This window comes from Anopheles gambiae, chromosome X, assembly GCF_943734735.2.
Source record: "Anopheles gambiae chromosome X, idAnoGambNW_F1_1, whole genome shotgun sequence".
Taxonomy (NCBI): Eukaryota; Metazoa; Arthropoda; class Insecta; order Diptera; family Culicidae; genus Anopheles; species Anopheles gambiae.
In genome coordinates this window covers 28,020,270-28,030,980 of record NC_064600.1, presented here as the reverse complement: position 1 = coordinate 28,030,980, position 10,711 = coordinate 28,020,270, and positions in this window count along the sequence as shown.

Here is a 10,711-nt window from a genome sequence, read left to right as displayed (position 1 = left end):
CGGGGTGGTGTTGGCAACAACGCAAGCGGCATCATAAGAAACGGTCTGGAAGGCGCTGGCGACTCGGAGAGCCCCCGGTCGATGCGCCCTTTGGACCGATTTGCGATGGGTCTCCTTATCGAGCACCCATCGCCCCCAGGTGGCAACTCCGTATCGGATGATACTGTTGCCGACGTTTACGAGCTGTCTCCTACTGCGGCTCTTAGGACCACGCTTATTCGGCATCAGGCAGGTCAAGGCATTCGTAATCCGTGAAGCCTTATTGACCACCCTCTCCAGATGCCGGCTGTGGTGCTGTTTGCGGCAGAGGTCCACTCCCAGGTACTTCAGCGTTTCCGTGGATTGGATCGAGTGACCGCCCGCTTGAAGCTCTGCGAGCTGCGGGACATGATGGGTACAAAAGATCATGAACCCGGTCTTTTGGTGGGCAAGTTCCAAACCGACTCCTTGCCGCCACCGCTCGATCCTCTCCAGGTTAGCCGTTGCTAATGCGCTGACCTGTTCCGTGGTCCTTCCCAGAAATGTGAAGGCCACGTCGTCAGCAAACCCGATGATGTCCGCTCGTAGTCCCTCGAGCGGCAAGCGGAGTAGGTCGTCGTACATGACGTTCCAAAGTGTTGGTCCTAGAACCGAACCCTGAGGAACGCCAGCAGATACAGTCCTCGACACTACTCCTTCATCCGTATCATAGTGGAGCGTTCGGCCAATGAAATAGTTCCGCAGCAACGCCTGCAAATAAGGCGGAGTGTTTTTACGCTGCAGAGCTTGGCCGATCGCTGTCCAGTTTGCCGAGTTAAAGGCATTCCGGACGTCCACCGTTACCACCGCACAGAGACGATCCCCCTTTCGCTTTTTGTCTAGAGCGACTTTACCATTGTCCATCACCCGAGTGATGGCATCAACGGTTGAACGCCCTTTACGGAAACCGTACTGAGCGTCCGAAAGTCCCCCGGTCGACTCCAGATGGGTTGTCAGCCTCCGCTGAATCAACCGCTCTAAAATTTTCCCCAGCACACTCAGCAAACAAATTGGCCGGTATGACGAGGGCTCCCCAGGTGGTTTTCCCGACTTGGTAAGCAGCACCAGTTGTTGCCGCTTCCATGCGTCGGGAAAAGTGCCTGCCTCCAGTAGCTGCTTGTAGCTTTTGGCAAAAACTTCCGGAAAAGCCAGAATTGCCGCAGCTGCAGCCATATTTGGAATATTGTCGTCCCCCGGAGCTTTCTTGGGGTTGAGTGAGCGGGCAATTTCCTTCAACTCTTCCGCCAACTCCTCCTCCGAGACCGGATCCTGTGGATCCTCACCTACTTCCGTCTCGGGCCACTCCATCGGGGGACGATCGGGAAAGAGCTCATTCACGATGAACTGGAGCTTGTTGGCATCCCGTTCCATCGGAACCCGAGCTCCTTCCCACTGCTGCTTGCGGATTTGGTAAGCAGGGCCAAAGCCGTGCGGTTCCAATTGTTCCGGCAGATCCTGCTTGTGTTGGTCCTTGCTGAGCTTGATGGCCCGTTCCAGGGCAGCGCGTGCGTCCGACTTCATTTGACGCCTTTCCTCGCGCTGCTCCTCGGTCCGGGCCCGGTTGAACCGCCGTTTCATTCCGTGATAATGGCTGCGCAACCGATCAATCTCGGACGTCCACCAATAAACTGGCCGCCGGCCCTGTCGCCTTGGGGGTTGCCTAGGCATGGTGCCATCACAGGCCACCGTGATGGCCTGGGTAAGCTCCTCTGGCGTAGCAACATGCCCAAAAATGTCCTGGTCCCTCAAGATTTCAACGAACAAATCCTTGTCGAAGAATCTTGTGGACCACCTTCCCCCATTCGCTGCTGAGTGTACCTCGTTGTTGGCGCGCTGTCTCGGAACCCTGCAGACCACAAACTTGATAGTATTGTGGTCACTTGGGGTTTCGTCACACACGCGCCAATTGTTGTCCCCTACCAAGGAGGGGCTGCAAAAGGATACGTCCACAATGGAGTTGCGACCATTTGCCCCAATCCAAGTGCTCTGGTTGCCCTGGTTCAGGAGAACCAATCCCAGAGCAGCCGCCGCATCCATCACAACTCCCCCCCTAGATACCCTTTCCCCGTCGTTTGGCCTCCGCTCCATCCCCCATGCACCTGACCAGGCGTTTACATCACCCCCGATCACGGTGTCCCGATTCCGTGGAAGTACAGACACGATTTCGGTCCATTTGCGTTTGTACTCCTCGACAGTCAAATCGGAACCCACGGGTGGTAGGTAGACAGAACAAAAAACGATTCCCCGCATCTCGACCACAACGAAGTCCTCGCGTTGGTTGTCAATGATGCGCTGAAAAGGATAATCCCCAACTGATACCACTGCTACCCGACCAGTGGTATCGGTAACCCAATTGCTGTTATTATTCGGCACCCAATAGGGGTCCGAGATAATCAGAATATCACAACCCTCGGCACGAGCACTTTGCAAAAGCAAGTCTTGTGCCGTTTGGTCATGATTGAGGTTCTGTTGGAACACTCTAATCATGACTGGGCTGTGGGGTTACCTTTCCAAAGTAGCGGCAACTGCGCTGGCCCAGCGAATGCCCGATTGCATCCGGGCCCTCGCATCCCAAGCACTTCCGCTCCCTAGTGCACGGTCCCTCGTGCTTATCTTCCGCGCAGCGATGGCATTTGCTACTGCGGTCCTTGCCACGGCAACGGGCAGCAGTATGCCCGTATTCGTAGCACCGGTAGCATTGCCGCCGACGCTCCAAAAGCCGAAGCCTGCAGCATTTGCTGAAACCGACCGTGTATTGCCTTGCCAGGGCCTGGTCGGTCACCGCTATTGCTGGGCAGTCGAAAAATGCGACCAACGTACCGTAATGCGTTTTTACGGTAGTGATCTGGTCGCTGAAAATTTCAACGCCCAGCGCGGCACTCATTTCCAAAGAAATTTCTTCGGACGAAGTGCCAGGCGGAATGTTGGTGCAGTTCACCCGCACTGAGGGTGTCCGCGGACGGCATTTTGCTTTGCCATCAAGGGCCGCAGACACCTCTCTCCAAAGGGTCATCGTTTCCTGGTGCGACATTGGTGCTAGCTCCAGGAGTAGATGACCCTTAAAGTTTGTGCGGATTCTCTGCACATCCTCTTTCTTCACCGTTTCCCTAAGGATAGGCATCATGTCCGCGTGCTTGAATCCCCCAATTGATTCAAGCTCGATGGCGTTTGGCATTCGGCCGGCCCTGGGATTAGAAGCAGATGCCGGCTTTTGCTTGGGTTGGGGAGCAGAAGGTGGCGTGTTTGCGGCGAGGCTGGCTGCTTGCTCAGCTTCACGCTGCTTCTTCCTCTTCCGTCTCTCCCGGCGCACGGCGGTCTTCCCCTTTACCGTCCGCCATTCTTGCGCACCCTCTTGCCCCTCTAATGGTCCAGATACCTGGTCCGTCGAACAAATTTCCCCTTCGCAAGGTTCCTCTGCCACAACTACCTTGGCATTTTCCCCTTTCCCTCCCTTTCCCTTCTTCTTGCCCTTTTTCCCTTCCTGACCCCCCAGCTGTTGTCCCTGTTCCCCATTTCCTCCTGTCTTGGCCTCATTCTCCCTAACTATTACGTTGTACATCTCTCGCATGATTCCCCCAAAAACAGTGAAGAATTTGGTGATATCGGTCTCGTCCAAAGGCAAAGATCCCGGTTGCGGCTCCTGATTAGGGCCTGCCAAAGGCCCTAATTCTTGCTCCAGCACCGGGTCCTCCACCACGAGATCCTCGGTTCCCGTTCCAACATCAACTCCTGACCCCGCGTCTCCCAGCCAAATTGCTGGAAGATTGTGCAGCAGGGCTAAGACTGAGCCGATACGCTCTTCCCAATTCGAGAATTGGGGCGTCTTGGCTAAAATAGCCCTGTGCTTCAAGTGTCCCTGATAAACAGCATGAGCTCATGTTTTGCTTTTTGCAATGGGCCCATGGGATTTGACTCTGCTGGATATGCGGTAGCGAAAAATTTCCTGTCGTAAATTTGCCCTGCCTTAGAGCCCTCCCCTTGGCTGTCTTCCGCAATCTGCGGGAGAACAGAGACCCTTTTTGATTTTCCCTCCACCTCTACCGAAGAAGCTCTTCGTAGGGCAGGTGCCTTGGAAGCCATCAGCTGGGTTGTTGATGCCCGTCTACCAAAGCTGGTGGCCGAAGCCTTAGACGGGGACATCGTTCCCAGCGAGCTACGGCGGACGGAATATCTACTCGTCACTGCCTTCGAGGGACTACTTCTACGAACTAAGGTGGAGCGTGTGTTCATCACCATTTTTCTACTGGGTTATTTCTACGGTTAAATCCTATGGAGGTTATTGTGACTGTCTACTTGTTTTCTAAGGTATTTCGCAAGTTTGTTAATTGATTGATTAATTAAGTAATTATTGTCGGGTTTTGGGACGAATTTTATGTCAAATTTTTAAATAAAAACGGAAAATGAATTTATTGTCAAATTTAAAACGAAAGATGTCAATGGATTTCGCGCTGTAATCAAATTGTCAATTAATTTTGCTGTCAATGTGATGATACGTTTGATGTCACTGTCAGTCAAGTAATTGATAAAACTGTCAAATCTATTTGAATGTCAATGGTACTGTGATGTTTTACGTCAATGTCTAATGGATGCAATTTAATGTCATGAGAATAATCAAATAAGATGATTAAAGTTATTTTCAGATTGATGCAACGGAGAAAGTATTAACTGGGTTAGATGGTATTGATAATTAAAAGAAAAAGCTTAGGAAGCGAATTAAATGATTGGAAGCGGATTTAAGTAAACTTTAATTACATTTAGAAAAAGGGGAATTTCATAACATGAAAGAGTTTTCCGAGATTAAAATTTTAGTTTATTAGCTGTCAGTCTATTTGTTGTCAATAACGGTAAATGTCAGGTTTAAACAAGCTGTCCAAACAATTTAAATGTCAACAGGGTATGAAGTTCTGTATTTAAAGATTAATAGAATTGAATTTATTATTGTGTAATAAATTGTTACTTGAGCATAAGCGATTTTAATTTAATTTAATTGGTAATATATAATTAATTGATTTTTTAAATTATTATTTAGTCGGTTGCAACTGTCAAAAAATTTTAACTATAACTGTCAACCAATTTAAGATGTCAAGGTGACGTTAGGTGTCAGATATTTTGAGCTGTCAAATTATTTATGTGTCAACGTTAGATGTCAAGTGTTAAAATGTCAAATCAAACTATTTTGTTATTATTAAGAGAATTTAATATTAATAATTATTTAAATTATTTAAATCAGAAAGCTAATAATTTTTTTTTTTTAATGCATGCAGAGAACCAGGAGAAAAAATAACTACGTGATTATTAAAACTTCTACTTGTTAAGGAGTTATTGGTTATGGTTGAAGAAGACGAATTACTATTTAAAAGAAGTTATTGGAAATTTGTTGGTAAATATTAGAATTTGTTAAATTATTTTATATGAAAACTAATACAAAGTGTATAAATGTATTAAATAATTGAGATTTGATTTTGTAAGGGAATATAACTAATTGGATTGTGATGGAAAGTATGCTTGTCTAATTGTTGAGCGTTGAATTTGAAATTGTAATTTATTAATTTGCTCTATTGTGCTTATGGCGTTGTAAGTTAATTATTTTAAATAAAGTATTTTTTAAAACAATTATTCGTTTAAATATTCGAGTGAAAAAAATTAAACATTAATTTTATTTTAAATTGAAAATAATTTGCTCATGGATAGAAAATGTATTAGGGATAATATTAAAATATTCGCAGATGGCTTTCTATGTGTAATTTCTGTTTTTTCAGAGTTTTCGAGATTTGAATGAGATGAATGAAATGAATGAAATTTAAGAGTGCTTAAAAGTGACAAACTACGTGAGGAGACGTGTGTGCTTCAACATTACAGGTAAAATGGACCAAATGTCCCGTTATATTTTTGTCTATGCTACGGGATACAGGTAAAATGGCTTTCCAGTCACCTTGCTCTACGCTCCCTTACTGGAGATTTGTTTGTTAGTTTTACGAGAGTTTTGAAATTTGGTTAGGATAGATTTTGAAAATTGAAATTGTTAGTTCTACTGGTTTGGAAATTATTCTACTTTACGAGTGGTGGTTCAAAATGTGTTTGTGAAGTGTTTTGAAAAACTATTTCTACTGTTAGTTTTTTTATATATTATGAAATTTAATGCTGAGGGGGAGAAAGAATCGAAATAAGAAAATAAATGCAGTTTTATATAATAAAGGTTTAGTTGGGGAGCTAATTGAGATTGGGTTAGGTTGTAAATGGGATTTCAAATTCTACTCTAAAAAATTTTAAACTATTTGCCGGTTTGAAAAGTCTCGGTAGCATTTGGCTACCTTTTTTTTTTTTTTTTTTTTTTTTTTTTTTTTTTTTTTTTTTTTTTGTTAACGAAGAGTGAGCATATTCCATCCCCCTCTCCGACTCACCCAACTCGGCCGGTACGCGTGTGGTGCGTATTACTTCATGCGGAGTCGTGTGTGCGGTTGCACCCTGGGTCACGACGCATCTTCTGCGGCGATCTGGTCTGATGATTCTGCTTATTACGCTGCTTTCCGTGGTGCGACGCGGTCCCTTTGGTCCTATCGCCCACACTTCGGGTGGGCAATGGGGGGTCTGCATCGTTGATCACCACTCCAAGCACGTAAGGCAGTTCTCCTGAAACGAGATTTGGATAGAGGAAACAAGAAAAAGGAGAAAGAGATAGAAGAAAGCTGAAAATAGAGTAGAGAAAAGAAAAAAAGAAAGCTGGAAAGAAACGAAAAGAAAGAGATAAAAGATTATTAACTTTCCAGCTTACGGTGGCCCTTGCGGCGCGGGTTGTTGCCGTGCCGCAGGGCCCGAGGGACCCCCATTTGCGTCCCTCGCCCGCCGTCTGGCCCGCCTGCGTTGCCTTGCCGTTGGTGGACGCTCAACATCCCATCTCGCTTGGAGAGTGGAGAAGATTGTCCTGGCGGCAGCGCGGACGGCCTCCCACGTATCGCTGCGGGCGCACATTTCCGAGACAATGTTATCCATTGTTACTCGGGAATGGCACCGCTGCTGCATCTCGTTCCGGATCCGATCGAACCGTGGACAGTGGAACAGCACGTGTTCAACGTCTTCCACGGCGTCACCACATTCAGGGCAGTTGGGCGAGCCTTCCAGGATGCCTTTCTCGACGAAATAGGAGCGCAAGAACCCGTGCCCCGTGAGGAGCTGGGTGAGGAAAAAGTCGACTTCCCCATGCTTGCGGCTGACCCAGAGATTAATGTCTGGAATCAGCCTCCTCGTCTTCAGTCCTGGTGCTCCTGGTTGCCCTGCACCCGTTGTCCACTGGTCCTGCCAGCGCCTCATCGTCTCCTCCCGTTGCCGTTTCCGTATGTCCGATTGAACACCACCACTCGCTACCTTTTCGTCGTGGCAGCGGATATCCTCCTGCATGAGGAGGACTAACGGGGTGGTGTTGGCAACAACGCAAGCGGCATCATAAGAAACGGTCTGGAAGGCGCTGGCGACTCGGAGAGCCCCCGGTCGATGCGCCCTTTGGACCGATTTGCGATGGGTCTCCTTGTCGAGCACCCATCGCCCCCAGGTGGCAACTCCATATCGGATGATACTGTTGCCGACGTTTACGAGCTGTCTCCTACTGCGGCTCTTAGGACCACGCTTATTCGGCATTAGGCAGGTCAAGGCGTTCGTAATCCGTGAAGCCTTATTGACCACCTTCTCCAGATGCCGGCTGTGGTGCTGTTTGCGGCAGAGGTCCACTCCCAGGTACTTCAGCGTTTCCGTGGATTGGATCGAGTGACCGCCCGCTTGAAGCTCTGCGAGCTGCGGGACATGATGGGTACAAAAGATCATGAACCCGGTCTTTTGGTGGGCAAGTTCCAAACCGACTCCTTGCAGCCACCGCTCGATCCTCTCCAGGTTAGCCGTTGCTAATGCGCTGACCTGTTCCGTGGTCCTTCCCAAAAATGTGAAGGCCACGTCGTCAGCGAACCCGATGATGTCCGCTCGTAGTCCTTCGAGCGGCAAGCGGAGTAGGTCGTCGTACATGACGTTCCAAAGTGTTGGTCCTAGAACCGAACCCTGAGGAACGCCAGCAGATACAGTCCTCGACACTATTCCTTCATCCGTATCGTAGTGGAGCGTTCGGCCAATGAAATAGTTCCGCAGCAACGCCTGCAAACAAGGCGGAGTGTTTTTACGCTCCAGAGCTTGGCCGATCGCTGTCCAGTTTGCCGAGTTAAAGGCATTCCGGACGTCCACCGTTACCACCGCACAGAGACGATCTCCCTTTCGCTTCTTGTCTAGAGCGACTTTCCCGTTGTTCATCACCCGAGTGATGGCATCAACGGTTGAACGCCCTTTACGGAAACCGTATTGGGCGTCCGAAAGTCCCCCGGTCGACTCCAGATGGGTTTTCAGCCTCCGCTGAATCAACCGCTCTAAAATTTTCCCCAGCACACTCAGCAAACAAATTGGCCGGTATGACGAGGGCTCCCCAGGTGGTTTCCCCGACTTGGTAAGCAGCACCAGCTGTTGCCGCTTCCATGCGTCGGGGAAAGTGCCTGCCTCCAGTAGCTGCTTATAGCTTTTAGCAAAACCTTCCGGAAAAGCCAGAATTGCCGCAGCTGCTGCCATATTCGGAATGTTGTCGTCCCCCGGAGCTTTCTTGGGGTTGAGTGAGCGGGCAATCTCCTTCAACTCTTCCGCCAACTCCTCCTCCGAGACCGGATCCTGTGGATCCCCACCTACTTCCGTCTCGGGCCACTCCATCGGGGGACGATCGGGAAAGAGCTCATTCACGATGAACTGGAGCTTGTTGGCATCCCGTTCCATCGGAACCCGAGCTCCTTCCCACTGCTGCTTGCGGATTTGGTACGCAGGGCCAAAGCCGTGCGGTTCCAATTGTTCCGGCAGATCCTGCTTGTGTTGGTCCTTGCTGAGTTTGATGGCCCGATTCAGGGCAGCGCGTGCGTCCGACTTCATTTGACGCCTTTCCTCGCGCTGCTCCTCGGTCCGGGCCCGGTTGAACCGCCGTTTCATTCCATGAAAATGGCTGCGCAGCCGATCAATCTCGGACGTCCACCAATAAACTGGCCGCCGGCCCTGTCGCCTTGGGGGTTGCCTAGGCATTGTGCCATCACAGGCCACCGTAATGGCCTGGGTCAGCTCCTCTGGCGTAGCAACATGCCAAAAGATGTCCTGGTCCCTCAAGATTTCAACGAACAAATCCTTGTCGAAGAATCTTGTGGACCACCTTCCCCCATTCACTGCTGAGTGTACCTCGTTGTTGGCGCGCTGTCTCGGAACCCTGCCGACCACAAACTTGATAGTGTTGTGGTCACTTGGGGTTTCGTCACACACGCGCCAATTGTTGTCCCCTACCAAGGAGGGGCTGCAAAAGGATACGTCCACAATGGAGTTGCGACCATTTGCCCCAATCCAAGTGCTCTGGTTGCCCTGGTTCAGGAGAACCAATCCCAGAGCAGCCGCCGCATCCATCACAACTCCCCCCCTAGATACCCTTTCCCCGTCGTTTGGCCTCCGCTCCATCCCCCATGCACCTGACCAGGCGTTTACATCACCCCCGATCACGGTGTCCCGATTCCGTGGAAGTACAGACACGATTTCGGTCCATTTGCGTTTGTACTCCTCGACAGTCAAATCGGAACCCACGGGTGGTAGGTAGACAGAACAAAAAACGATTCCCCGCATCTCGACCACAACGAACTCCTCGCGTTGGTTGTCAATGATGCGCTGAAAAGGATAATCCCCAACTGATACCACTGCTACCCGACCAGTGGTATCGGTAACCCAATTGCTGTTATTATTCGGCACCCAATAGGGGTCCGAGATAATCAGAATATCACAACCCTCGGCACGAGCACTTTGCAAAAGCAAGTCTTGTGCCGTTTGGTCATGATTGAGGTTCTGTTGGAACACTCTAATCATGACTGGGCTGTGGGGTTACCTTTCCAAAGTAGCGGCAACTGCGCTGGCCCAGCGAATGCCCGATTGCATCCGGGCCCTCGCATCCCAAGCACTTCCGCTCCCTAGTGCACGGTCCCTCGTGCTTATCTTCCGCGCAGCGATGGCATTTGCTACTGCGGTCCTTGCCACGGCAACGGGCAGCTGTATGCCCGTATTCGTAGCACCGGTAGCATTGCCGCCGACGCTCCAAAAGCCGAAGCCTGCAGCATTTGCTGAAACCGACCGTGTATTGCCTTGCCAGGGCCTGGTCGGTCACCGCTATTGCTGGGCAGTCGAAAAATGCGACCAACGTACCGTAATGCGTTTTTACGGTCGTGATCTGGTTGCTGAAAATTTCAACGCCCAGCGCGGCACTCATTTCCAAGGAAATTTCTTCGGACGAAGTGCCAGGCGGAATGTTGGTGCAGTTCACCCGCACTGAGGGTGTCCGCGGACGGCATTTTGCTTTGCCATCAAGGGCCGCAGACACCTCTCTCCAAAGGGTCATCGTTTCCTGGTGCGACATTGGTGCTAGCTCCAGGAGTAGATGACCCTTAAAGTTTGTGCGGATTCTCTGCACATCCTCTTTCTTCACCGTTTCCCTAAGGATAGGCATCATGTCCGCGTGCTTGAATCCCCCAATTGATTCAAGCTCGATGGCGTTTGGCATTCGGCCGGCCCTGGGATTAGAAGCAGGTGCCGGCTTTTGCTTGGGTTGGGGAGCAGAAGGTGGCGTGTTTGCGGCGAGGCTGGCTGCTTGCTC